This window comes from Mauremys reevesii, linkage group 12 (assembly GCF_016161935.1).
Source record: "Mauremys reevesii isolate NIE-2019 linkage group 12, ASM1616193v1, whole genome shotgun sequence".
Lineage (NCBI taxonomy): Eukaryota > Metazoa > Chordata > Testudines > Geoemydidae > Mauremys > Mauremys reevesii.
The window spans coordinates 731,639-759,314 of NC_052634.1; the positions used below are offsets into that span (position 1 = coordinate 731,639).

At 53.4% G+C, this 27,676-nt stretch overlaps 2 long non-coding RNA genes across 4 annotated transcripts; one reads left to right on the forward strand and one right to left on the reverse strand.

Annotated features, from left to right (window-relative positions):
- Window positions 1–1,365: 1,365 nt before the first annotated feature.
- Window positions 1,366–21,165, reverse strand: LOC120375725. Of its 3 annotated transcripts, XR_005586701.1 has the most exons (6): window positions 21,029–21,165; window positions 19,253–19,301; window positions 16,380–16,459; window positions 9,563–9,715; window positions 6,029–6,166; window positions 1,366–3,175 (listed from the first exon to the last, which is right to left on the reverse strand). It is a non-coding gene; the product is annotated as an uncharacterized LOC120375725 (long non-coding RNA). The 3 variants fall into 3 exon arrangements; XR_005586702.1 differs by lacking the exons at window positions 16,380–16,459; window positions 19,253–19,301; window positions 21,029–21,165 and adding an exon at window positions 13,778–13,935; XR_005586703.1 differs by lacking the exons at window positions 6,029–6,166; window positions 9,563–9,715; window positions 16,380–16,459; window positions 19,253–19,301; window positions 21,029–21,165 and adding an exon at window positions 4,266–4,550.
- Window positions 4,668–9,792, forward strand: LOC120375728. Its single transcript, XR_005586706.1, has 2 exons — window positions 4,668–4,709; window positions 9,578–9,792. It is a non-coding gene; the product is annotated as an uncharacterized LOC120375728 (long non-coding RNA).
- Window positions 21,166–27,676: the final 6,511 nt, after the last annotated feature.

Here is a 27,676-nt window from a genome sequence, read left to right on the forward strand (position 1 = left end):
GGGAATGGAAATGGCAATCAACACTGCTGTGGTACACCCAAACAATCATATCATGGAATAAGAAGTTAAAGCACACTAATTCACAAATTAATAACAATCATCTATAAGCTATATACCTATATATGGGTGTAATTATTACTATATATTACATATATTTTATATTACATAATATACATATTCATATCGATATACACAATATGTATATTCTATATTTTATATTTTACATTCACATTTATATTTGTATGGTCTCACGAGGCCCTCAATAAAACACCAGAGAGGCTACTGACCCCCATGTATCCATGGTCCCGGGCCTAACATTCCCAGGCCCAACTTAAGGGACTAAAATAATTGAATAATAAAGTCTGTCTAATAGTCGTACGAGGGAATGTGCAGACTAAACAGACAGAGGGGGCATGAGTGTATGGATAGTAAAATAAGGTAACCACATAACAGTGTTTAGCCCACTGGGTTATCTTTAGTCCGTACATTATGCTTTTCCGGGACGATGGGTAAACATCCTCCCCATAAAAAGACAAAAAGTGGGGGAATGTAGTAAGTGCAGGCCCTGATAAAGGCCCAGTATGAGGCCTGAGGCCTAAACTAAAGTAATGGTTAAGACTTTGCTAACATAAAGCAAAGTTAAGCTGTGAGCCAGAGGCAGGCCCTGCTCACAGAAGCTGGCAAGGAAAGGGCTAATGCTGCAAGAAGATACGTACCTAAAAGGTACTGAATACTAGATATCAGAACATTCACATACTTGTACATTCCACACAGATAACAAAGAACAGGCTGGCCTATCCCAATGACAGGGGCAAAAGGGTAATATGATGGATAGAGTTGTTTTGATCGGGCAAAAGGGTAATATGATGGATAGAGTTGTTTTGATCGAACAAGGCGGCACCTTAATACGTAGAGGGGTTGTACCTTGCTACGTGGAGGGGTGGCACCTCAATACGTCAGGAGTGATGTGTAACTTGTTTGTACCTGTGTATAAGAATGTACCCCTGGGGCGGTGTCTTTGTCCGGCCGTAGGGGGAGTGGAAAGTCCCGCCACTAAGCCGGGTCCTTGCCAAGAGGCACTTTCTCGTAGTATGCCCTGAATTAGGCTAAGAAACCTACAGGGAACTGCAATTGTGTCCGAGATCGCAATAAACCTAGTCGACGTGACTTTGCACCTTACTGGACTCTGTGGTCATTGGGGATTCTCGTCGGGTCTGCTGTGTCAGCTATCTGCAGAGCTGGGACAGCACACAGAGGGAACTCACGCACGCAGCCGAGTGATATCAACAAGGAGAAAGCAGAGCACCACACCGGTACCGCTCTGACAACAAGCGCTTTTTGAAAAACATGACATGAATAGAGATAGAAGAGTCATGATCATTTATTCACGATGGAGACCCAGGAAGAAGTCAGTGGAAAAAAAAATACAGAAACACTTAGTGATCTTAAGTCATTTTCCCAGCCTCCTTCCTCACCTCTTGCAGCTGTTTCGGCACACTCAGAACTCGCTCCAGCTGCTGCTTCAATTCAGTAAATTCAGCAATAGCCACATTCAGATCTTGCTAGACCTAGAACAGCAGCACAGACAGCAAGGCTACAGCAGTTCATTTACAGTAACCAAAGGCTATGAGAGCCATTTCTATTTCAAAAGTAACACCGACATGACAACACCAGCGTGCTGCCTGAAACGTACGTACCTCCCAAAGTTACAAACAATACCTACGGTTATTATAACTGAAAGAACTTAGAAGGAAAAGAGGTTCTATTTCCCCAGTGTATTTACCCAATGCAGTAGACAGAAATGTATATATATTCACTTTCTCTGTATGGTCAGACTTTTTAACCTCACTAGAAAGACCCTGTTAAACAGCAGAGGAGAAGAAAAACTCGTTAAAAAAAAAAAACCATTATTGTACGGTAATTTTTGAAAAAAAGCAGAACAGGGCGATATCAAATTGCAGATCTTTAAAAAAAAATGATTCCAGTAAAAAAATTCCAGAGTCCCTTTAACAGTTTTCCAATTTTAAATTAGATAAATGTCAATTTGAAAAGTACAGTTTAACTATACATTTTAAAAGCTTCCATAGGCATGCAAGATCAAGAGATGCGTTTCTCCTTTTTTTAAAAAAAGATCCCCAAACTGTTAAATAAACAAACGAACAATCTCCTGCATTGTTTGTTCCTTAAATACTGCAGCACTAGGAACCCAAAGCTGAAATTGACTACAGACAAGTGTAACTGATGTCACTGATTGTTATTGTATACACCGAAAAACATGAATACACGGCAACAAATAAACAGAGACAAGTAAAATGGATATTTAAGATTCGTTCACTTTTAACATAGCATAACTGGTATCAGATGTAAAAGTTATTTTCACAGTGTACGATTTTTGAGTTGATCATCCTCCTCTGCGAAGAAAAAATCCAGATGTAATATCTCACCTGCATTAGAGCCTTTCTAACTTACATTTCAAAGCCAGAGTGGCAAGGCAGAGAACAGCTAAAAGAATTAGTCCAGGGGTATAGAAAGGACGATGGGCACAAAAAATATAAGCAGGCCACAGGAAGGACAGTCTTCCAATCAATATACAGAAAATCTGGGCTCGGTTCCCAGCTCTGCACAGAATCTCCGTGTGACCTTGGCCAAGGTCATTCCACTGCTTTGTGCCTCAGTTTCCTCATCAGCAAAATAAGAATGATTCCTCCCTATCTGAATGCAGAGAGGCTTAGAAGATAAATGCATTAATATACACGAGAGGCTCTGAAACTACTGTGATGAGCAGCACAGAAAACCATTCAGCTACAGCCCGCCCTTTATTTATATCCCAGGTCTGCTACATCATACATTGGTATGTTTCAGTCAAGGGCACTCTTTATAAGAGGCGGCTATTCATCCTGGAATCCTTAGCCAAGATCCTCCTCCCCTGCCTTCCTGTGCAGCATGCTCATGGCTGCACGTCAGTGGGGTTGTACTGCTTTGGGATGATGCAGGATGAAAGCTGCTAGATACAGATAAAGTGAAACCGCTGCCGTGTCACCTCATTTTCGATCCTGGATTTCAGTAGGTCGATGTTGCCGGACAGACTGTCCACTTGTGACACCAAGTCCTCAGCGCTCTGCATGCTTGGGAGGAACTGGTTATACTTCTTGTTAATCATGTTGCAGACTTTGCCCTAGGCAGAAAAACAAACAAACACCCATAAGGTTGCCAACTCTGACTGAAGCTATTCCAGGAAGTTTCTTTCCCCAACATCTCATAATGTCATTTTCTTAAAATATCCTATTAAAATCTCCCAGGTTGCTTTCAATAATCAACAGGAGATTGATGCCGATTCTGATCCCTGAGGGTTGGCAACCCTAAAGACCCACAGAGAGAAACCCCAAGGCTGTGGCTACAGGGCCAAAGCCTCCCACCCCCATCGGAGCCCTCTCTGCAACCCCACATCGTTGAGATGGGCAGGACAAAGAAAGTAGCTCAAAGGGAACGCCCCACAGGCTAGGGTGGGAGCAGCACAGCTCCTCATCCACAGATCCCCCCATCACTGACAGCCCACCATCCAGACCTCATGCACCTTCCCTCAGATCCCCCATCACTGACAGCCAGCAAACGTCAGCAGGAATCACCGGTCCAAAGCACCCCACCATCCAGCTCCTCATGCACCGCCCCTCAGTGTTACCCAACCCCTAATGCCTGGTGCCCCGACACTCCAGTGTCACCCACCACCACGCTCACATCCTGTCCCTTCCCTGGACCCCACCAACGGCCTTTCTAACCCTCCTTAATTTACTCCCCAACTGCCCCCTCCCATGATCCCACGATCATCCCCTGCCCCCAGCACTCCCTCTCCCCCAGAGTCCCCCTGTCCAGGGTCCCCATAGGCAGCCCCCGGCCGAGGTCCCCTTCTCTCCTCCCCCCTTCCCAGCACCCCTGCTCTGCCCCTGTCTACACACAAACACACACTGGGGTCCCCTCCATACTCCAGTCCCTGGATCCCCCCTCTGCCCCCCGGGTTCCCCCCACACCCAGCCCCCTGGATTTCCCCCTTGTCCCCCAGATCCTCCCCACACCCAGCCCAGGAACCCCTCTGCCCCCAGGATCCTCCCCCAACTCCTGCATCCCGCCCACTGCCCCCGGGCCCCTCCCACACCCAGTCCCCGGGATCCCCTGCCCCCGGATCCTCCCCCCACCGACCCCTGCATCCCGCCCACAGCCCCCCGGGCCCCACCCACACCCAGCCCCGCCGGGCACCCCCCAGGCCCCACCCTCGCTGCCCCACGCGGCGGGAGAGCCGGGCGATCCGGGTGCCCAGATCCTCCTCCTCCAGCCGGCCCGAGTGCGCCAGCACCGCAGCCACCAGCGAGGGGGACCCAGCGCGCGGCACCACGGGAAAGCGAGTCCGCCCGCCCCTCTCTCCGGGACTCCAATTCCCACGAACGTGACTGAGGAGGCCCGGGCGGGACTACAACTCCCAGAGTGCATCACGCAAGGCGGGCCTACGAGCCGCGGCGTGGGACAAACCTATTTAGAACGTTTTGCTCTATCCCCGCCATTCTATTGGTCCGCAGCAGCCGAGAGAGTGAACGAGCTCCCCGTCTGATTGGTCCGGTGCCGCGGGGCGGGAATATAAACCGGGCCCCTGGAACTGTTGCCTTTCGGCCGGGGGCAGCCGGGGGCTGGCGCTGAAGCTGGGCCGGGCCGCGCAGGCGGTAAGTGGGGCGGACGGGGGAGCCGCGGGGGAGAGGGGGCAGCTCTCGGGCAGGGGTGCTGGGCTGCTGCTGCAGGGGTGCTGGGCTGGTGCCGGGGCAAGGGGAGAAGGGGCAGCTCTCGGGCAGGGGCTGGGCTGGTGCTGGGGGGAGAAGGGCAGCTCTCGGGCAGGGCTGCTGGGCTGCTGCTGGGGGCAGGGGAGAAGGGGCAGTTCTCGGGCAGGGGTGCTGGGCTGGTGCCGGGGGCAAGGGGAGAAGGGCAGTTCTCGGGCAGGGGTGCTGGGCTGGTGCCGGGGCGGGGGGAAGGCAGCTCTCGGGCAGGGGCGCTGGGCTGGGGGCGGGGGAAGGGCAGCTCTCGGGCAGGGGTGCTGGTGCTGGGGGAGAAGGGGCAGCTCTTGGGCAGGGGCGCTGGGCTGGTGCCGGGGGGGGGGGGAGAAGGGGCAGCTCTCGGGCAGGGGTGCTGGGCTGGTGCCGGGGGCGGGGGGGAGAAGTGGTAGCTCTTGGGCAGGGGTGGTGGGGTGGTGCTGGGGAGAAGGGGCAGCTCTCGGGCAGGGGTGCTGGGCTGGTGCCGGGGTGGGGGAGAAGGGCAGCTCAGGCAGGGGCGCTGGGCTGGTGCCGGGGGGGAAGGGGCAGCTCTCGGGCAGGGGGGCTGGGCTGCTGGGGCAGGGGAAGGGGCAGTTCTCGGGCAGGGGTGCTGGGCTGGTGCCGTGGGGAGAAGGGGCAGCTCTTGGGCAGGGCGCTGGGCTGGTGCCGGGGCGGGGAGAAGGGGCAGCTCTCGGGCAGGGGTGCTGGGCTGGTGCTGGGGAGAAGGGGCAGCTCTTGGGCAGGGGCTGGGCTGCCAGGTGCGGGGAGGAGAAGGGGCAGCTCTTGGGCAGGGGTGCTGGTGCCAGGGGCGGGGAGGAGAAGTGGTAGCTCTTGGGCAGGGGTGCTGGGCTGGTGCTGGAGGGAGTGGGGGAGAGGGGGCAGCTCTCGGGCAGGGGTGCTGGGCTGGGGGCAGGGGGGGGAGAGGGGGCAGCTCTTGGGCAGGGGCGCTGGGCTGGTGCCGGGGGCGGGAGGGGAGAGGGGGCAGCTCTCGGGCAGGGGTGCTGGGCTGGTGCCGGGGGCGGGGGGGAGAAGGGGCAGCTCTCAGACAGGAGCACTGGGCTGGTGCTGGGGGAGCTCCTGCATCAGGGTGTTGGGCTGGTGCCATATGGGGGGGTTCGGGGCTTGCTCCTGCACCGGGGCCTGCTGGGGAGGTGGCAGCTGCCAAGGGGAAAGGCCCCTTTGGAAGCTTCTGAAAAGCTGCCTGTGAAGGGGGGGAAGCGCTTTGCACCTGCCCTTACCTGCTCCTGAGGCTGGGCCCAGCCAGGTCTGCTCCTGCTTTGCATCCGGGACACCCACACTCCCCTGTGCTCTTTGCAATGACCTGGATGTTCGCTGCCTTTCCTCTGGCCTGGAGGGGACTGGCTCTCCTGGGGGAGCTGGTGGGGAAATGGATCTGACTTACCGTGTGACCTTCCAGACCAACTCTACTTTCCTGTCAATTTCTCACTTTGTTAGAAAAAGCAAAAACAAGGGGAATAAATGGTTTTCAAGGGTCTCTGGTTTTCCAATAAAAGCTTCCACTTAATCACAAGTGTTGGATTTTTCTTTTGGGGAAATGGGGGTGGGACAGAAGCTTGTAGCAAAACTTCAAACTTGCTATAGTGTGGGGCTTCTCTGGTTGCTTATGAGGTTGTGAGTTTGAGGTTTTCCAGCTTGATTTAAAATCCCCCCCATCTGCTTGGCCAACCTCCCTGAGCACATGATCCCCCTGGTTCTCTAGCAAGGGCCAGGGAAGCCATGTTCTGAGATGAAACTCTAGCGCAGTGATACTCAGACTGCAGCTTGCAAGCAGCTCTTTGCAGCACCTGTTAAAACACTGATGCTTTTCCTATATTCATTTGCACAAACTCAGGGATGTTTCTGTTTCCAGCACCTAAAGAGTTCCCATGTCCTACTGTTTAAATATGAAGCTATAGTAAATGAAACAATGAATTCACACGACTGAGGCATGTTTGGGTTAATGGTTGCTGATTTGGCTTCTGAACCACTGAGGTCTGAGTATTGTTGCTCTAGAGCTAAACTTTTCAGGCTATTGGTATGCCCTAAAAGTGAAGAATGCAGAGTTCTCCACAAGTAACTTTTACTTGCTTGTTGACCTCAGCCTCTCTATGTGATGGCAATGAACTGAGCCATATAGGTGATGGGACCCCAGAGCAGTGTAGCTTGAGGGACTTGTCAAGGAGTAGTGCCATGCTGAGCCAAGAGCGGAGGCCTGCTACTAGTAAATGGACCTTTCTAAAGAGTCAGACTGGACTACACCTAATTAAGAACAAGGCTGCAGGAGTTGGAAGCCTCAGGCTTGAACTAGGTCTGTTAGTTGCAGTAGATCTGATTTCTACAACCAATCTAAATGATGGCAGAGCCCTCTCCCAAAGTGATCTCCTCCGATAGCCAGTAACTGTTCTGTCTCCCACCAGCTCTGGTGTTCCTGAAATTAAATGTCTGCTCTTCAGTGCAGAAACATTGTGGTTTGTTCCCTACCATTGTGGTAGCACAAACACCCTGTTTGGGTGCAGAATAAATGATCCCAACACACACTCCTGGCCCCACCTTTTGCTCCTCCACCCAGTGGGAAAGCTAGGAGATCCAGGTGCCCTCCTCCAGCTGGCCCAAGTGTGCCAGCACTGCAGCCAACAGTGAGGGAGATGGGGGCAGCTGTAGGGACCCAGGGCTGGATCACTGGCCACTTTCTCAACAGTGGCCCCCCACTGTGTGGCATGATGGGTTTAAAAGGCTGGAGCTCCCCTTGCCTTTCCCCAGCACTGCTCAAATTCAGGTACTTCTCCAGCTTCTGATCCACAGCCCCCTTATCAGGGCCAGGTGGCCCCTAACTGAGCTGACTCCAGCTGTGTATCATCCAGAAACATATGAAAGGAAAAGGTGATTTTCATGTTTTGTCAGCAGAGGAGTTAAGACTCACATCTTTAGCTCAAACCCAATCCATGTAACTTTCTGTTAAAATAATAGCTAATTGTTGTTCAGAAGGCTAATAGGTAAAGGCCCTTAGCAGCTCTCAGAAACTGCTAATGGTAAGAATTCAGCATCTGCAGCAGCAACAAGTGGAACTTTGCTTAAAAAAAGGCCATGGGATGTAGCTGATTTCTACAGAGGAATTAGCTTCATCTCATTGCAGTGCTACAAGTAGCAGCACATCCCTATAGTTTGCAGTTTTATGTGTGTGAAAATGCTAGCTGTAGGAGGGTGCTACCTCCAGCAGCAAGAGGTCCAACTTTTGCTTAAAAAAAAAATCTGACGTAGCTGATTCGTACAGATAGCAGTCTTACATGCCTGTGGTGCGAGAAACTGCTGCCTGTAGGAATTGGCTTCCTCATATGGCAGTGCTACAGGTAGTACATCCCTAGGCTAACAAGTGGGGTTCTCCAGGGATCAGTTCTGGATGTTTCTTTTCAACATCTTTAATGACTGACAGATAACAGCTTTCGAGTTGTACAAAGGAAGTAGCATCTTTCCCCAGAAGCGGTTTCTTACACTCTATAGGTATCACTGACTGCTGCAGCGAGCACATCTCTACACGCAGCCATTTCCCGTACGCTCTAGTGCAAGAAACTGCTCGCTGGAGGCATTTGCTACATCAGGCCCCAGTTTAATACAATAGCAGCTTCGAACTCTCGACAAGCCCCGGAACGTGCTGCCGGTAGCACAGTCCTACGAGGAGCAGCGTCCTTCGCTACAGGGGCAGCCACGCGGACCCAGCGCCCGGTCACACCCCCGGCCGCCTCCTCATCAGCGGGCCGACACCGCGCGGCACCACGGGAAAGTGAGTCCGCCCGCCCCCTACTGCGGGACTCCAATTCCCCCGAACGAGACTGAGGAGGCCCGGGCGGGACTACAACTCCCAGGGTGCACCACGCAGGCGGGCCTACGAGCCGCGGCGTGGGACAAACCTATTCAAAACGTTTTGCTCTTTCCCCGCCATTCTATTGGCCCGCAGCCGCCGAGCAGTGAACGAGCCCCCCGTCTGATTGGTCCGCTGCCGCGGGGCGGGGAATATAAACCGGGCCCCCGGAAATGCTGCCTTTCGGCCGCGGAGGAGCTGGGGCTGGTGCTGAAGCTGGGCCGCGCCGCTGGGCGTAAGTGGGGCGGACGGGCGGGGAGGGGCCCGGGAGCTGCGGGGAGCGGGCTGGGCGGCGGTGCACTGGGCTGGTGGCAGGGCCCAGGGTGCCGTGGGGTGGTTGGGGGCGGGGGGAGCACTAGGCTGGCAAGGTGGGCTGGCGGGGGGCTCAGGGTGCATTGGGGTGGTAGGGGCTGGGGAGGGTGCACTGGGCTGTGGGGCTGGGGAGCACTAGGCTGGCAGGGGCTCGGTGGGGATACTGGGTTGGCGGGGGCTCAGGGTGCATTGGGGTGGTAGGTTTGGGGGTGCACTGGGCTGGCGGGGGGGGCTCGGGGAGCACTAGGCTGGCAGGGGGGGCTCGGTGGGGGATACTGGGTTGGCGGGGGGCTCAGGGTGCATTGGGAGGGTTCGGGGGGGGGGTGCACCGGGCTGGTGGCGGGGGCTCGGTGGGGGATACTGGGCTGGACGCAGAGCTCAGGGTGCATTGGGGTGGTAGGGGGCTCGGAGGAGGGGTGTACTGGTGAGGGGGGGGGTCGGGGGACATCCTCTTACATTAGCACTTGCTGGGGAGCTGGCAGCTGCAAAGGGCCTTTTGAAAACCTGCCTGTGAAGGGGAAGCCCTTTGCACCTGCCCTTACCTGCTCCAGAGGCTGGGCCCAGCTAGGTGGTCTACTGCTTTGTATCAGACTCCCACACTCACCTGTCTTCTTTGCAGGAAGGGGCAGTGACCTGAATGTTTGCTTCCTTTCCTCTTGCCTGGAGGAGATGAGATCTCTGGGGGATCTTGCTGGGAAATGCATCTGAGTTACTGTGTGATCTTCTAGACAAACTTTACTTTCCTGTCAATTTCTCACTGTTAGAAAAAGCAAAAACAAGGGGAATAAATGGTTTTCTGGGGTCTCTGGTTTTCCAATAAAAGCTTCCACTTAATCACAAGTGTTGGATTTTTCTTTTGGGGAGGAGGGTGGGAGAGAAGCTTGTAGCAAAACTTGGAACTGTTAGGCCTAAATAGAAATGTAGCACAAACCATTTATGCCAACCTGACTGAAGTCTGGCTAACAAGGGCTTCTGGGTAATCCCAAAGTAAAAAAATAAAAACAGCATGTCTCACAAAGCACTGAAAAAAAGTAAAATAAGTGAGGGACTGTGTTCCTGGCATAGTACCAGCTATGCTGTGTTAAAAACAGTGTTTAAAAAAACCCCAGCCTCCTAATGTTCTTACTCCCTGATTTAGTTTTCAGTTTTTTTAACTCCCCTATATTCCTAACTTTTGGTGCTTGTTAAAATATTAATCTAATGCTGTAAAGATAGGAAACTAGGCATGCATGTATATTAAAGGTGTCTAGTTAAAAAAAGGAGTGGGTTGCTCAAATGACTAACTTATGATGTAATAAGCTTATCTATATAAGTTGATACTAAAATGTAAAGGGGGGGCTAGTTCTCTTTAAAGACAAGCTGCTCTCTATTGATGCGTACACTTGTCAATAAAGAGCTTTTGATAGGACCTTGCTGGTGGTGCCTGTCTCTTTGCAGTCAAACAACAAACTTTGTTGTGGGGGCTAAAGTCCCTGACAGAACCTGCTGTAGGGTGGGTTCTCCCACTGCTTATGAGGTTCTGAGTTGGAGGTTTTGGCATTGGATTTAAAATCCCTTAGTTGCTTGGCCAACCCTCCCTAAGAACACTATCCCCCTGGTTCTCCAGCAAGGCTCAGGGAAACCAGGTGCTGAGACCTCACCTGGTAGAGCAGGTATAGTTTGATCACAACTTGGAAGCTGCAAGTAGCTCTTTAATTTGCCTCCTATAGCTCTTTGCAGCACCAATTAAAACACTGATTTAATTGACCACTCAATGCTCTTACTATATTCATTTGCACAAAGCCATTGATGGTGCTGTAAACATAGAACAACTAAAGATTTTCCCATCCCATGCTGTTTAAATATGAAGCTATAGTAAATGAAACAAGTTCACACCACTGGGGATTTGTTGGGGTAATGATTGCTAATTTGGCTCCTGAACCACTGGGATCTGAGTATTGCTACTGTACAGTTAGGCCTTTGAGGCTCTTTGTATACTCTAAAAGTGAAGGATGGAGGATTCTTTGCAGGTAACCTGTACATGCTGGTTGACCTCAGCCTCTCACAGGGAGAGCAGAGAACTGAGCCATGGGCTGATAGGACCCCAGAGAAGGGGTGGGGGAGACTTGTCAAGTAGTAGATTGAGCAAAGAGCATAGGCCTTCTACCCTGCAAGGCCATCAGGAAGATAGGTGGCTGCTGGCTCCAGTAAATGGGTTTTCCCAAAGATTCAGACTGGACTACACCTCATTACATATGAGGCTGCAGGAGTTGGAAGCCTCAGGGTTGAACTACCTCAGTGTGCTAGTAGAAATCAGCTCTACTGCAACTATCTAAACAGCTGCAGAGCCCTTTACCACAGTGATCTCCTAGGATAACCACTAGCTGTTCTCCCTCTCCCACCAGCTCTGGTGTAGCTAAAATTAAGTACCTACTCTTCAGAGCAGAAACACTGTGGTGTGTCCCTTTCCATTGTGGCAACAACCAAACAGCCTGTTTGGGTGCAGTATAAATGAATGTGCACCCACCTTCTGGATTTTTCATGTAAGTGGCAAAGCCTGTACTGTGCTCTCTCCTTCCTGCTTCCACAAAGCAACCAGCATCTAAGGAAACCACACTGCTAGCCTCTAAACTCGAAGGGCTGCTGCCACATGCTTATTAACACAGCTGCAGAGAAACATGCCTGAAGTGGGCTCAGCTAGGATTCAGGAGGGCCAGCTGCAAGAGGCCTGTACCTCAGTAATCCAAAACTATGACATCTTAGAGCCAAGGACCATGTGAACTGCCAGCACTGGCCTGATCCTCTCTGCAGAACTTACTGAAAGGGAGAATAGGCCCTGCACCCTTATGGTAAAGGTAGAAATATATCTAACATTCCCCCTTCTTCAGACTGACTTCTCTCTGGGAGGTGAAGCAACACAGCTGTGGAGGAAAAGATTGCATTATAGCCTGCTGCTGTCCTCATCTGCTCACACACACACACATACACAACAGGAGCTAATCCATCAACCAGTGTGAAATAATGTGATGACCATTCCCAGTTAATTTGTTCCTTTCATCTTCTACCATAACTTCAGTGGAGGTGCTTGTAGTAATAATTAGCCTTTCTAAGCCTGTGATTCTATACCTGGATGCAGAAAAGGGCTGATAAACTGACTTTCAAAAGTAGTGAGACCTACCAAGTCTTTAACCTGCATTTTATCTGCTTCCCCCACACTTCTATCAGTAAAGCAATAATACGCAGCTGGTGGGAGTGTATTTTTCAGGGGCAGTGGGAGCTGAATGGGGGATTAGCTAAAGAGACACAGCTGACCACTGCCTAGACTCTGCACAGATTGTAGCTGTATCACAGACTGGCAATTCTTTTCCTGCAGACTTCAGTACAATTAAATACTAGAAACAGCTCAAAGGAAACCTGGGATCAGGGAGTTGTAATCGGGGTTCTTTTTGGCTGATCGAATAATATTTGAGCTAATCACAACAAGGAACATATAACCAAGATAATACCCTTGGCAATCTCTCATTTTATGAAATAGCAGCAAAGGAAACAGATTAACCCACTTTCTATGCTCTGTTATGCAACTGCAGAGAACTCTCATGAGAACAGCTGTCAGTTTCCCTCCTCTGCATTTCTGCTTTTGCAATGGATGCAGGATAGGTATAGCCTTAATCTGAACAGCTGCCTGTGACCTTGCTGCATTTACCAGACTGAGTGTGCAGAGATGCCAAGTATCTCTGACAGTACAAGCAGTAACCAGAAAGCCCAGCTGCTTTGCCTTCCCACACTGCTTGGATGGGTAAGGCACCAGTCTTAATGCTGCAGTCAGCCAATTTCTCACTTGCTTTGGTCATGTAAGATTTTATCAGCAGGTATCTTTATTGTCTCCCCTGAACTTTCATTAAACAACTGGTAGGAGATCATCTCCCATCCCTGTATTCTAGCACCATGATCACCCCCAGCTGAAGAACAGTCTACAGGCCTAGCTGCAAAGAAATAGCGAGGTTCTTGCAGACAAAGTTGGGCATCTGATGGCCTTCACTGTTGGCTTTATACATTTGGCCTCAACAACCAGATTGTTGTTAAACAAGATGAAAACTATAACCTCCTTCCCACTGATAAGATAAGATCAAGGACCTGCAGAGGCTGGTGGCAGATGGAAGGGGCAATACAGATAAATTTGCTCCTTTTTAATTCAGTGGAGGGGGGAAATCCTGTTGCTATTAATAGGTGGAGGGAAATGCTAGAAGATGTTTCCAATGGGTCTTGGAGGTTGGGAATTGGGGTTGCACACAGAGTTGTTCACAAGCACATTTGCAATGCTGGTGAAAGGTGTCAGATTGTCATGCTGGAGCCTAACAGGTTCTGGTTATTCCTAGAATGCTGCACCCTGCACAGCAGCTACAGCCCTGCTTCCCATTCTCAGCCCCCTGTAGACTGAGCAGGAACCCCCGACATACGCAAACACTGACATGCACAGTGCCTAGACACACCCGCAAAACGCTGCTCTCTACTGGTTTCTCTCTCACTGGAGAAGTTCAAGGGCGCTGTGAGTTTCATCAGTGCGATGTCATAGTTGTGACTCCTGTCGTCATAGTGGGGGTGGTGGATGATTTTCTCCACCACCGCACGGGCCTGCTGTGGGACTGACACGTGGGCGATAATCCCGGCAAAGACCAGCCAGCTGGAGACCTGTGGCCGCCTGTAACTGAGCAGAGACATGGCCCACCTGTTCCTCCAGGGCTGCAGTATTGCTGGGGCGGCCAATTCCCCAGTCCCTCCCCTGCTGAGGGAACAGCCGGGCTCGGCACTAGGCCTGCAGCTGTGCCGTTCCCAGACTCACTTGTGCACGCAGTGAGCGGCCATGATGATCCAGTCGTGCGCCACCACGGAGCCTCCGCACACGTGTCTGGAGTTGAGGTACAGGCTGACCTGCCACGGCCAGCGTCCCAATGGGGCGTCGCTTCCCCCCACGATCCGGGCTGCCCTGGAGCGCAGGCCGCACTCTGCAAAGGGGGAGTAACGTGAACCCGGTGCCCCCAAACACCACCTGAGAGTGGGGAAGGGATGGGCAGCAAAGGGTGTCCGAGAAACCTGTCCCCTCCAGGAGCTGAGCGGAGCTTTGCCTTGGGGACGAAGGGAGAGAGGGAAGGTCTTTGAGCACCAAGCCTGGGGGAGACAGCAGGCAGGAAATGGGAGGAAAGAAAGGGAAAGCAGGCAGCAGAGAGGGAAGCAGCTGACAGGAGTCATTCCCCAGGCGTGCTCCTGCCTCCGGGCTGTGAGCCCCTGCTCTGCCCAAGTCCCTGGCTCACCCCCCACAGGACATCAGGGATTCAGGGTGACCCCAGCTTTCTCCCTTTCTTTTGCCACCTGTGCTGTTCCCCATGTGAAATAAGAGAGAGAAACCCTCTCTAACCCGCTCTGTGTGCTCCGAGCTAGTTCCAGGACCTCTGCCTGCCCATCCAGTCACCTAAACGAAGTCTCCTTCCCCAGCCAGCACCACTAAACCAGAGTGGAGAGGGAGCAAGAGAGAACAGCGAGGGATGCAGGAGTCCCACCTCTCCACCTGGGCCTTCTCTGGGCTTGCCGCTTGCCCGGCCATAGCCCTGGCTCAGGGGGAGAGTTCTGGGCCACAGCTGCCTTCCCTGACAAGAAGGGGCTGCCGAGACCGTTAGGGTGTAGATACTGCGGGGGGACGGGGGCACTGATTGCACGTGCTGTTAATTACACAGTAGCTGTGCCATATGGACAGGAGGGATTGGGGAGCTGACGGTCATGTCACTGCTGCCGCTGCAAGCAGACCTCAGCTATGAAATCACACGGACAAAGGGGCTGCTCCGGGGACTTGAAAACCACCCTTTTTTTCTTGCCACTCAGCCGGCTGGGAAGCTAAATCTTCCTCCCACCCAGACCAGCTGGTTTGTGCTGCCTTGTTACTGCAGGGTCGCTCAAGAGGGCTGTGCTGCCTCGCTGAGTAACGCTGCTGCTCGCAGGCCACCCAACACTGGGGCTGCTGGATGGGTGAAGAACGACACAGGCTTTGCAAACGAACACCAGGGCCATGCTGAGCGCAGGGCGCTCGGTGTCTAGCCGACCTGGGGCTTGTTCTAATGAACAGAGGGTCTGTAATTGCACAGAGAATGCAAGAGACCCCAGTGCAATATGAGGACAGGGGTAAGCACTTACCGGAGCACTTCAGAGCCACAATTCGCCCTGAAGCACAGCTGCTCCTGCACAAGAATAAAATCAGGGTTTGAAATAAAGCTCTCCCAGAACTCTGCAGCCAGGAAACACAGAAATAGCCCATCACGGAGTTCTGTGGCAGCTCCCCTAGGAATGGCGACTGGCCAGATGCACCCAGGATGCTCAGAAAGTGGATTCTGATAGGAATAATCATCACACCCACCAAAGGCTTTTCTCCTTCCCAGCACTTTGCAAACACGAGCTGGTGCAGGGCAGAAAGCTCACGTGTGCAATGACCCTGGTTGTGTTGCTGCGGCAGCAAAGCAGAGTTGTTCTAAGAGGGCTAGCGGGCCTGCCTGAAGGTCGGGAAGTCAGCTACCCTGTTGGCACTGAGGGGATCTCTGCTCTGCAATCAGAGGTGTGATTGCAGCATGTGTAGACATACCCCAGTGCCCAGCTCAGGTACCATTAGCCGTGAAACACAGACTGTCTGGGACCCAGGGTCATTATTCTGGTGGCTAGGCTGTGCTAAAGTCCGCGCTGCCAAAGCTTTGCTGCTACAGGTACTCGCATTAGCTAGATCGAAGCTAAGTCGGATATGCCCACACGTGCTGAGTGCAGTGCAGACATCCCCACTGTGTAAGCATCAAGCTGGCTTAATTCCTATTTTAGCGTGACCCTCCCAGCAGTTGTGGCTCCTGCCCGTGCAGTCGCTGTGCTATTTGTGTTCCCATTTGGCATCATTTAGTTGCCAGCTCAGATATTCTCCCTTCTTCCATATTTGCTGATCAGAGTCAATGCCAGCCCTGCAGAGCCTGGCAGTCACCTCCAGAAACATGGAGACTTTTTCTCAGACAATATACAATATCCATGTGGACAATCTCTAGAAGAAGATTTGTCCTTTTTGGATAACATTTGTTTGCCAAGTGGGAACCGCCATTAAGATTTACTATCATCTTGAGTATAAGCAGATTTGGTTTATTTAGTAGCATTTTAAAATAAGATTTACTCCTTCTTTAATGGCCTAAAAGGCAGATTTGCGGTTTGCACTGTCTCCTGTTGATGATCACTCTTATTTCTCTATGCAGCCTCGGTCATCAAAAAAACAAATGCTCCAGATTCTGCTCTCAGTTACATAAGTGTTCACAGTAACATGGCTAAGGGTCAATCCCATCCAAATGTCTCTCTCATACAACCATGTGAACTAATTCTCTCCGGGTCTGGATGAATAAGTATAGCACTCAGGCCAGTCAGCCCCTCACCTTTATAGTTGTGTCCATGTCCGTTTGGATTGTTGCATTTTCCAAAGAGTTTCAGGTTTTCTTCACCACTCAGTGACTTACTGTAAAAAAAAGTAAAAATTGCAGTTGAGGGCCAGTTACAAACATTTAGGTTTTCATTTCAACGGGGACTGGTTTTTAGCTCCCCCCGATCTCCTTAGTAGGCACAGCAAAGAAACATCTCACTCAGATTCTGCACCCACTGCCTGAGTTAGTCCAGGCCCTGTAAATGAAAGATTTGCTCTCCACTCACCTTTCAGTTTGTGCTCTCATTGTTCATTGAACCAAGACATTACCCATAGTCTAGCCTTGTCTATAACACGCCCTGAAAAGCAGGTGGCGAATCCTTAAACATTTTATGTAATTTGTTTTTTAAAAGTTAATACATTACTGTGTGTACTAGAGATCCAACATAATGTACTCTAGTCACTTTCTCCTTTTTAAACAGATGGATTAGACTGGGGAAGTACGATTACATTTTTTTTACTCTATTATAATGAACATTCATCCAGGTATTACGTTTCTCTACTGACTGTAAAGCATTACTGGCTAAAGAAATGACATTGGAGAGTTGAAGGAGCCCAGTTACGAGATTTGGGGTCTATTTGTTTGGATGCTGCTGATCGTTTCATTGCAGCATCCTGACTTCTCAGTACAGGACTGTGTACTGTTGCCAAGTATTCACTCCTACTGTGAAAAGTGTATCAATCAGAGTTTGAAACACCACAAGAGTTCCAGCTGTTCACAAAAGGAACTGGATGCCTGGCAGAACCACCTAGTTTCTGAACACAAACATTGCAGGCTGTAGTATCCATGATCACAGAGATATTTAAGAGATCAGTGGGACCATTGCTAAGTTTACTGTCATCCCTTCTGACTTTCACATTGTACCAACAACTCTCCCAAAAAATGTGAAGTCTAGGGATGAATAGGTGGTGATCAGTGTAGGCCAGGCAGAAGGACACATCTGAAATATGTGATTCACATTTTATGTGAAAACAAGAAGACACCACTTACCATCAGTCCCCTTTGCTTCAGGAAAAGCAGATGAAGCATCTTAGATAATTGCTGGGGAAATAAGTGATTTGACCTTAAGTGTGTAAAGTACAAGCTATCAAAGTCCATAGCTGTCCACTGAACAAAGAAGTTAGATTTTTGCTCTCATGGACAGAGCTTGAAAACTGCCTTTGGTGCTGTTGTTCTCATCCACCAGCTATGAAAAACCTCATGCTCCTCAGGGTGAAATAGACAAGATTCTGGTCAGAATCAGGTTTGCCTGCAGCATAGTCTTGAAAGGAACCCAGTCTTGTCCCAATTTCACTCTGCTGTTGTTTAAAAATGCTCCTGTCTAGTAGGGCAGGCTGGGGAAAGAAAGGGGAGTCACTCCTTTTTCTCTCCCCCCACTCTCCACTCCCAGAGCCTGCATCAGCAGGAGAATTTTCTGTGCTCTGACCAACTTCACTGCTGCCATTCCCAAGGTATTGAATGGCACTGAATCTGAACCGACGTGCATCAGCTTCAGTTTTCCTGGTGGAGGGGTGGTGTGGTGAGCACACGCACACACAAAACATTATCCAAGTGGTACAGGGGGAGAAGAGAACCAAAAAATGAGGTGAGAGAGCTGCACTCAAGACAGCAAGAGGGAAGGAGAGGCAGGAGAAAGCCCCCAAAAGGGGACAGAAGAAATGCGCAGGACGATGAGAGGGAGTGAGGGAAACAGGTGGATTACAGTATTTTCCTTCCCTTCGCCTATCCTTTGTCACCTCTGACAATAACAATGACCAAGCTCTTTGGGGCAGGGACTGGACCGTTTTACTAGGTGTATGTACCGTGCCTAGCACAACAGGGCCACAATCTTTGAGGCCTCTGTGCTACTGTAATAAAAATAATAAGAAACAGCCCCCAACACATGGGCTGTTGAAAAGGGAGCGACCCCACCTTCCCAGCAGCTGGGAGAGCGAGGCATAGTGAGCTGCAGCCTGAGGTTCATTTTCTCTGTCTCTCTCTTGTACGGTGTGAGCTCAGACACGGGGACCCTCTGGATTCTGGATCCAGTACATCGCTGGACACGTTGCCAGGCCGGAGAACAAATGGCTCTCCTGTCCTGTCCTCCGGCCCCGCCCCCTGCTCCTCGGGGCCCCCCCACCTCTGGGCCCTCCCCCGGCTCCTCGGGGACCCCCCCCACCTCTCTCATCACCTGGGGCTAAATGTTTCCCAAACCTTCCAAAACAGTACGATTTGTGTTTAGAAGACTGATGGTTTTGGTCAAAATTAAACTATGCATCTAAGCTACGAACCTCTTTGTGATTTTCAGATGTTTTCAAATTTGGTGCCCGGTCCCATTTAAACATTGTATGACCTAGAAAAACTGCGCCGCTTCCAGAATCTGCCACCACCACAGTGATGACCTCCACAAATGTCCTTAGCACAGTAGCAATGAAATTTGTCTAGCTGATAAGTTACCCAGTATCGCCCGAAATGGGTCCGGGCTGGTAGACTACATGTCAGGAGCCAGAGTTTTACAGCACGGCACTTCTCCGGGTAGTGGACGAAGTAGCACCGGCTAGTGCCAAGGAGTTACTCTCCTTTTCTTTTTGAGGCCAAGCTGCATTAAATTGCTACATTTATTGTACAGATGCTGAGCTGGGTGAAGTTTTTTTCCCATTGGCCAGGCCTTTAGCTAAACTGATTAGAAAAAAGGGTTAAATCCAAATAACAGTTTGAAACCTGATTTACTGTTGCTTTCCCAGGAAAAGGTCTATTGCACAGGAGAAAACACAAGGCTATTTAATTTTCGCAAGGGCCGCTGCTCTCCTCTCTGTGTTCTGGAACAAGGCTCGGATTAAACTCTTTACCTCAGTGGGGGAGAATTCAGCTGCAAGGGGCCCTTTGCCGTCCGCCCACCTGGAAGAGAGGAAAAGGCAATCGTTTGCCTGAGCTGTACAACTACACGTTAATACCAATATCTATTTCTACCAGCGCTCTTCTGACCCCTTTAATGAAACCAATGCAGTTCTCTGGATCTTGCTCTCCACAACCAGTCCTACACTCCTGAATATTTCAACTCTGCTTAGTTTACAAGCACAGTTCTCACCTGCATAACTTCCTCTCGCTCCAGTGATATGAAGTTTGGGTATTGTTACAGCTAATTCTACGGCAAGGAGCCACTGCCTGCTCCAACAGCTTCAAATGTATCTGATTACTGACCCGCTAACCACCTGTCCACTATGAAAACAGTCATATTGATAAAGCAACCGATGGAACAGCAGGGCTCTCTCTGCTTTGCATCTAGCTCAGAATAAACGTACAGCCTGCTCTGCATGTATTTACTGGGTCCGACCAAGTCAGCATCTCTTGAGACTGCAAGGCCTGGGGTGGAACCAGAGCATTCCGAAATATCTCCACTTGTTCCGACAGCAGCTGTAAGTAGCTCACAGTGCAGGCTGTGACAGAGCTCTTTGATACAGGGGAGAAGTTGATTTTTCTGTTTGCTCTCCACACGCTTTGGGCCTCTAAGCGTATGAGATCAATAGAAATATTTTCATTCAAATCAGATAAATGAGCTGTTTTCCTGGCAATTTTCTTTTAAAAACAAAAAACCTCCCCCTGCCCTGTCTTACATTCAAACATTTCAGGGTGTCACTGCACATGCCTGATATTGACTAGAAACAGACCATGGAAAAAAGAAACTGACTTGTGCTCCCTCTGCTCCCATACAGTAAAGAAACTTCCAACAATGCGCTGGTGAGTGAGAGAATAACTTTCACAAGGCCCTGCTGTTAGTTACAACTGATGTAAGGAAACTTAGTGGGTGTTTCAGACTTTTTTTTCAGCTCAGAGTCTCCTCTTAAATCTAATGTCCCCTGTAGCATCTGTTCCTTGTTCCTCTCCTTCCCGTGCCTTTGCTCTTTCTGGGGGATGGAGGCAGGCTGAGATCTAAAGACCCCAAGCTGGTTGGAGGAGCACCGGTGTGCTCAGGCTGTGGTGTATGGATGCACTGGTGGATGTTTGTGCTGCAAGATCCCAGCTGTCTCACCTACCTTTCCCTCTTGCTGCAGAGGATAGAGCTGGTGACTTTCTCCCAGGAGCTGCTCTAGATCTAGAATGGCAGGGGTATTTTAAACCCACCTCCATTCCCATCCCCCTATAAAGATTGTCCCTGGGATCAGGAAGGAATGTACCCATTGGGCAGCGGTGACCAAAGGGGTAGGTTGGTGGTAGCCAGGATGACAGAGCTGATGAGCCAACACCCTGCTCTGCTCTAGCCTCTCCTTGGAGATCCACCCAGGCCTTTGTCCATTTGCTCCCATTATCTCGATGATCTGATAAATCCAATCCAGGAATTCGTATTATGCACCGTAGGGCTGCTCCTGCCCTGTGGGCCCTGTCAGCCTTGCCAGAGGCTGAAATGCAGAAGGGGCAGAGCTGAGCTGCCTGCTGCAGGTACATCCCCTTGGCATGCAGATTGCTAAACCCCAGCTGTTACATCGCTTTAGTGCTCATGATTTTCCCCTCCCTCAGTCAGAGGATCTCAAAGCACTTTCCTGGCCATTTTCAACCCACGCACCCCGGCGACACAGCACCAGCTCTTCAACGGCGTTTGAATAAATGGGAGTTAAGCAGCAAAATACCTTTGTGAATTCTGGGCCAAATGCCGTACAGGACCTTCCGCGGGGCTCTTCCTCCCTCCTGTTTGGGCAGCCGTGTTGCAGCAGGGGGAGAACTGAACCATGCTGGGTGGGGCCCCTTCTTCCCCGGGGGAGATGCTGCTAGAAGGTGCTCAAGGAGCAGAAGCTGGGGCTTGCAGACAGCTCGCAGAAGGGTCCGGGGCCCCGGGGAGGGTTCTTCCTCTGCACTGCTTCACTGAGGCCCCGGGGTGCAGTACCACAGCCCGGGAAGCAACAGTAATGCAGCCAGAGCCCCTGGATCCCTCCTCGGGTCCCCCTCCCCCGCCCCCGTAGACCCGCCCCACCCCCGGCCCCCCGATCACCCCCGGGCCCAGATCCTCCTTCTCCAGCCGGCCCGAGTGCGCCAGCACCGCAGCCACCAGCGAGGGGGACCCAGCGCGCGGTCACAGACCCCCGGCCGCCTCCTCATCAGCGACCCGCCACCGCGCGGCACCACGGGAAAGCGAGTCCGCCCGCCCCTTGCTCCGGCACTCTAATTCCCACGAACGTGACTGAGGAGGCCCGGCCGGGACTACAACTCCCAGAATGCGCGACGGAGGGCGGGCCTACGAACCGCGACGTGGGACAAACCATTTAGAACGTTTTGCTCATTCCCCGCCATTCTATTGGTCCGCAGCCGCCGAGACAGTGAACGAGCCCCCCGTCTGATTGGTCCGCTGCCGCGGGGCGGGGAATATAAACCGGGGCCCCGGGACTGCTGCCTCTCGGCCGGGGGCAGTCGGGGCTGGCGCTGGGGCGGGCGCGCAGGCGGTAAGTGGGGCGGTGCCGGGGGAGCCGCGGGCCGCCTGTGGCTGGAGCGGCGCGGGGCTGGGGCCGGGCGGCAGAGGCGGCAGGTTTCTATAATTTTTGGTGGGGCCCAACATGGAGGTGCCCCCCCCCCGCTCCCGCCAGGGGCGGCTCTAGACATTCCGCCGCGCCGCTTGCGCCGCCCTTCCCCGCTCCCGCGGCTCCGGGGGAGCGTCCACAGTCATGGCTGCGGCAGGCCCGCTCCTCCCGGGGCTCCTGTGGGCCTCCCCAAGGCATGACTGCGGCAGCCGCCGGAGCCCAATGCCGCCCCACGCGCCTGCTTGGGCGCTGGGGTCTGGAGCCGGCCCTGGCTCCCGCCCTGTCAGCCGGTATAAAATGAAGCTACAAGGCGTCAGTGCCACAAGATTACAAGGGTCAATTAAAAGTGGAAAGTCAGAAGCAGCACTTGCCTACTTCAATATACAGTATTATATTTTGTTGCACCTGTTGTGATGAAGTGGGCATGTCGTTAATATTTTCTCTGAATACTGTATGGGTGCCTCAGTTTCCCCTGCAAGATGCCAACTGAAGGTGTTGGGGACAAAGATCAGGTGGCCTCCTTGTCCGGAAGAGAGACAGAGGCCAGAGGAGGGAGTGTCAGTTTGGAGCTGGCTGGGGAAATGGGGAGAGACCCTGAACTTGGTTCTGGGCGCCCCACCCCCCAAGATGGACCTGACAGAGGGGTTCTGTTTTCTGTACCTACAAGCTCTGTTTAAACTGTGCTCCCGTCATCTAATAAACCTTCTGTTTTACTGTCTGGCTGAGAGTCACATCTGACTGCGGAGTTGGGGTGCAGGGCCCTCTGGTTGCCCCAGGACCAGCCTGGGCAGACTCGCTGTGGAAAGTGCATGATGTGGAAGGGCATGCTGAATGCTCCGAGGTCAGACCCAGGAAGGTGTAAGCTTCTTGCCCTGGAGACAGTCTGCTCCGAGAGGAGGCTCCCCCAGAGTCCTGACTGGCTTTGTATGGAGTTGTTCCAAAGCATCACAGCATCCCCTTCCACACCGTGCACTTCCCAGAAGTCCGCACAGGCACTGACACTCCCTCCGCCGGCCTTTGTCTCTTTTCCAGGCATTAGGAGGCCACCCGATCTCTCTGTTCCCCAACACCTTCAGTTGGCACCTTGCAGGGGAAACTGATTTGGGAGAAATGAAGTAAAAGCTGCCCAAACCGAGCTTGAGCACTCTGAATTTTGAGGTGTTCAAATCTGGAAGGCAGGTGCTGGGGGTGGGAGAGGGCTGTGGGGTCCGTGGGGGAGCATGGCAGCAACTGTCTGGAGCTGCATGGAGCTAGATACGCTGGTCTGAGTGGCACAGTAAGTGGTTTGGGGGTTGGAGAACGGGTAGGGGATGGATGGGGCGGAGGTTCGGAGGGGCACTCAGGGACAGGCAGCAATTGGATAGGCCCAGATAGGCCCAGAGCCCTCTGACTCCCGGCGGCAGCTGGGATTTAAAAGGCTCTGGGCTCCCCGCGCTTGCAGGCAGCCCAGAGCCCTCTGATTGCCGGCTGCGGCTGGGATTTAAAAGGCTCTGGGCTCCCCACGCTTGCAGGCAGCCCAGAGCCCTCTGATTCCCTGCCGCGGCTGGGATTTAAAGGCTCTGGGCTCCCACGCTTGCAGGCAGCCCAGAGCCTTCTGACTCCCCAGCCGCGGCTGGGATTTAAAAGGCTCTGGACTCCTGGCGTTTGCAGGCAGCCCAGGGCCCTCTGATTCCTGGCCGCGGCTGGGATTTAAAGGGCTCTGGGCTCCCCGCCGCGGCTGGGATTTGCAGGCAGCCCAGAGCCCTCTGACTGGGGGCCGCGGCTGGGATTCAAAAGGCTCTGAGCTCCCCGCCGCGGCTGGGATTTAAACGGAGCTGGGCTCCACGCGCTTGCATGCAGCCCAGGGCCCTCTGAATCCTGGCCGCGGCTGGGATTTAAAAGGCTCTGAGCTCCCGCGCGGCTGGGATTTAAACGGTGCTGGGCTCCCGCGCTTGCCTGCAGCCCAGAGCCCTCTGACTGGGGGCGCGGCTGGGATTTAAAGGCTCTGGGCTCCCCTCGCTTGCAGGCAGCCCAGGGCCCTCTGATTCCGGGCCGCGGCTGGGATTTAGGCGCTGGGCTCCCGCGCTGCAGGCAGCCCAGAGCCCTCTGATTGCGGGCGCGGCTGGGATTTAAAGGCTCTGGGCTCCCACGCTTGCAGGCAGCCCAGAGCCCTCTGATTGCCGGCTGCGGCTGGGATTTAAAGGCTCTGGGCTCCCACGCTGCAGGCAGCCCAGAGCCCTCTGATTCCCTGCCGCGGCTGGGATTTAAAAGGCTCTGGGCTCCCCACGCTTGCAGGCAGACCAGAGCCCTCTGTCTCCCCAGCCGCGGCTGGGATTTAAAAGGCTCTGGTCTCCTGGCGTTTGCAGGCAGCCCAGGGCCCTCTGATTCCTGGCCGCGGCTGGGATTTAAAAGGCTCTGGACTCCTGGCGTTGCAGGCCTGTTTCCCGGCCGCGGCTGGGATTTAAAGGCTCTGAGCTCCCGCGCGGCTGGGATTTAAACGGTGCTGGGCTCCCGGCAGCCCAGAGCCTCTGATTCCCGTGGCTGGGCTTAAAGGCTCTGAGCTCCCGCGGCTGGGATTTAAGCGGTGCTGGGCTCTGACTGGGGCAGCGGCTGGGATTTAAAAGGCTCTGGGCTCCCCGCTGCAGGCAGCCCAGAGCCTCTGATTCCCAGCGGCTGGGATTAAGGCGCTGGGCTCGCTTGCCGGCAGCCCAGAGCACTCTGACTGGGGGCCGCGCTGGGATTTAAAGGCTCTGGGCTCCTGCGCTTGCAGGCAGCCCAGAGCCCTCTGATTCCCGGCCGCGGCTGGGATTTAAAAGGGGCGAAACCTAGCTCCAACTATTGGTGGAGCAGAGCCCCTGACTGTAAATATTCCTGGGGCTAAAGCCCCAGGACCCCATATAAGTCCGAGCCCATGGCCACAAGATTACAAAGGTCAATTAAAAGTGGAAAGTCAGAAGCAGCACTTGCCTACTTCAATATACAGTATTATATTTTGTTGCACCTGTTGTGATGAAGTGGGCATGTCGTTAATATTTTCTCTGAATACTGTATGGGTGCCTCAGTTTCCCCTGCAAGATGCCAACTGAAGGTGTTGGGGACAAAGATCAGGTGGCCTCCTTGTCCGGAAGAGAGACAGAGGCCAGAGGAGGGAGTGTCAGTTTGGAGCTGGCTGGGGAAATGGGGAGAGACCCTGAACTTGGTTCTGGGCGCCCACCCCAAGATGGACCTGACAGAGGGGTTCTGTTTTCTGTACCTACAAGCTCTGTTTAAACTGTGCTCCCGTCATCTAATAAACCTTCTGTTTTACTGTCTGGCTGAGAGTCACATCTGACTGCGGAGTTGGGGTGCAGGGCCCTCTGGTTGCCCCAGGACCAGCCTGGGCAGACTCGCTGTGGAAAGTGCATGATGTGGAAGGGCATGCTGAATGCTCCGAGGTCAGACCCAGGAAGGTGTAAGCTTCTTGCCCTGGAGACAGTCTGCTCCGAGAGAGGAGGCTCCCCCAGAGTCCTGACTGGCTTTGTATGGAGTTGTTCCAAAGCATCACAGCATCCCCTTCCACACCGTGCACTTCCCAGAAGTCCGCACAGGCACTGACACTCCCTCCGCCGGCCTTTGTCTCTTTTCCAGGCATTAGGAGGCCACCCGATCTCTCTGTTCCCCAACACCTTCAGTTGGCACCTTGCAGGAAACTGATTTGGGAGAAATGAAGTAAAAGCTGCCCAAACCGAGCTTGAGCACTCTGAATTTTGAGGTGTTCAAATCTGGAAGGCAGGTGCTGGGGGTGGGAGAGGGCTGTGGGGTCCGTGGGGGAGCATGGCAGCAACTGTCTGGAGCTGCATGGAGCTAGATACGCTGGTCTGAGTGGCACAGTAAGTGGTTTGGGGGGTTGGAGAAGGGGTAGGGGGGGATGGATGGGGCGGAGGTTCGGAGGGGCACTCAGGGGACAGGCAGCAATTGGATAGGCATGGATAGGCCCAGAGCCCTCTGACTCCCGGCGGCGGCTGGGATTTAAAAGGCTCTGGGTCCCCGCGCTTGCAGGCAGCCCAGAGCCCTCGGATTGCCGGCTGCGGCTGGGATTTAAAGGCTCTGGGCTCCCCACGCTTGCAGGCAGCCCAGAGACCTCTGATTGCCGGCTGCGGCTGGGATTTAAAAGGCTCTGGGCTCCCCACGCTTGCAGGCAGCCCAGAGCCCTCTGATTCCCTGCCGCGGCTGGGATTTAAAAGGCTCTGGGCTCCCCACGCTTGCAGGCAGCCCAGAGCCCGCGGACTCCCCCGCCGCGGCGGGGGTTTAAAAGGCTCTGGACTCCTGGCGTTTGCAGGCAGCCCAGGGCCCTCTGATTCCCGGCTGCGGCTGGGATTTAAAAGGCTCTGAGCTCCCCGCCGCGGCTGGGATTTAAACGGTGCTGGGCTCCCCGCGCTTGCCGGCAGCCCAGAGCCCTCTGACTGGGGGCCGCGGCTGGGATTTAAAAGGCTCTGGGCTCCCCGCCGCGGCTGGGATTTAAACGGTGCTGGGCTCCCCGTGCTTGCAGGCAGCCCAGAGCACTCTGACTGGGGGCCGCGGCTGGGATTTAAAAGGCTCTGGGCTCCCTGTGCTTGCAGGCAGCCCAGAGCCCTCTGATTGCCGGCTGCGGCTGGGATTTAAAAGGCTGTGGGCTCCCCACGCTTGCAGGCAGCCCAGAGACCTCTGATTGCCGGCTGCGGCTGGGATTTAAAAGGCTCTGGGCTCCCCACGCTTGCAGGCAGCCCAGAGCCCTCTGATTCCCTGCCGCGGCTGGGATTTAAAAGGCTCTGGGCTCCCCACGCTTGCAGGCAGCCCAGAGCCCTCTGATTCCCTGCCGCGGCTGGGATTTAAAGGCTCTGGGCTCCCACGCTTGCAGGCAGCCCAGAGCCCTGACTCCCCAGCCGCGGCTGGGATTTAAAAGGCTCTGGACTCCTGGCGTTTGCAGGCAGCCCAGGGCCCTCTGATTCCCGGCTGCGGCTGGGATTTAAAAGGCTCTGAGCTCCCCGCCGCGGCTGGGATTTAAACGGTGCTGGGCTCCCCGCGCTTGCCGGCAGCCCAGAGCCCTCTGACTGGGGGCCGCGGCTGGGATTTAAAAGGCTCTGGGCTCCCCTCGCTTGCAGGCAGCCCAGAGCCCTCTGATTCCCAGCCGCGGCTGGGATTTAAAGGGCGCTGGGCTCCCCGCGCTTGCCGGCAGCCCAGAGCACTCTGACTGGGGGCCGCGGCTGGGATTTAAAAGGCTCTGGGCTCCCTGCGCTTGCAGGCAGCCCAGAGCCCTCTGATTCCCGGCCGCGGCTGGGATTTAAAAGGGGCGAAACCTAGCTCCAACTATTGGTGGAGCAGAGCCCTTGACTGTAAATATTCGTGGGGCTAAAGCCCCAGGACCCCATAGAAGTCGGAGCCCATGGCCACAAGATTACAAGGGTCAATTAAAAGTGGAAAGTCAGAAGCAGCACTTGCCTACTTCAATATACAGTATTATATTTTGTTGCACCTGTTGTGATGAAGTGGGCATGTCGTTAATATTTTCTCTGAATACTGTATGGGTGCCTCAGTTTCCCCTGCAAGATGCCAACTGAAGGTGTTGGGGACAAAGATCAGGTGGCCTCCTTGTCCGGAAGAGAGACAGAGGCCAGAGGAGGGAGTGTCAGTTTGGAGCTGGCTGGGGAAATGGGGAGAGACCCTGAACTTGGTTCTGGCGCCCCACCCCAAGATGGACCTGACAGAGGGTTCTGTTTTCTGTATCAACAAGCTCTGTTTAAACTGTGTTCCCGTCATCTAATAAACCTT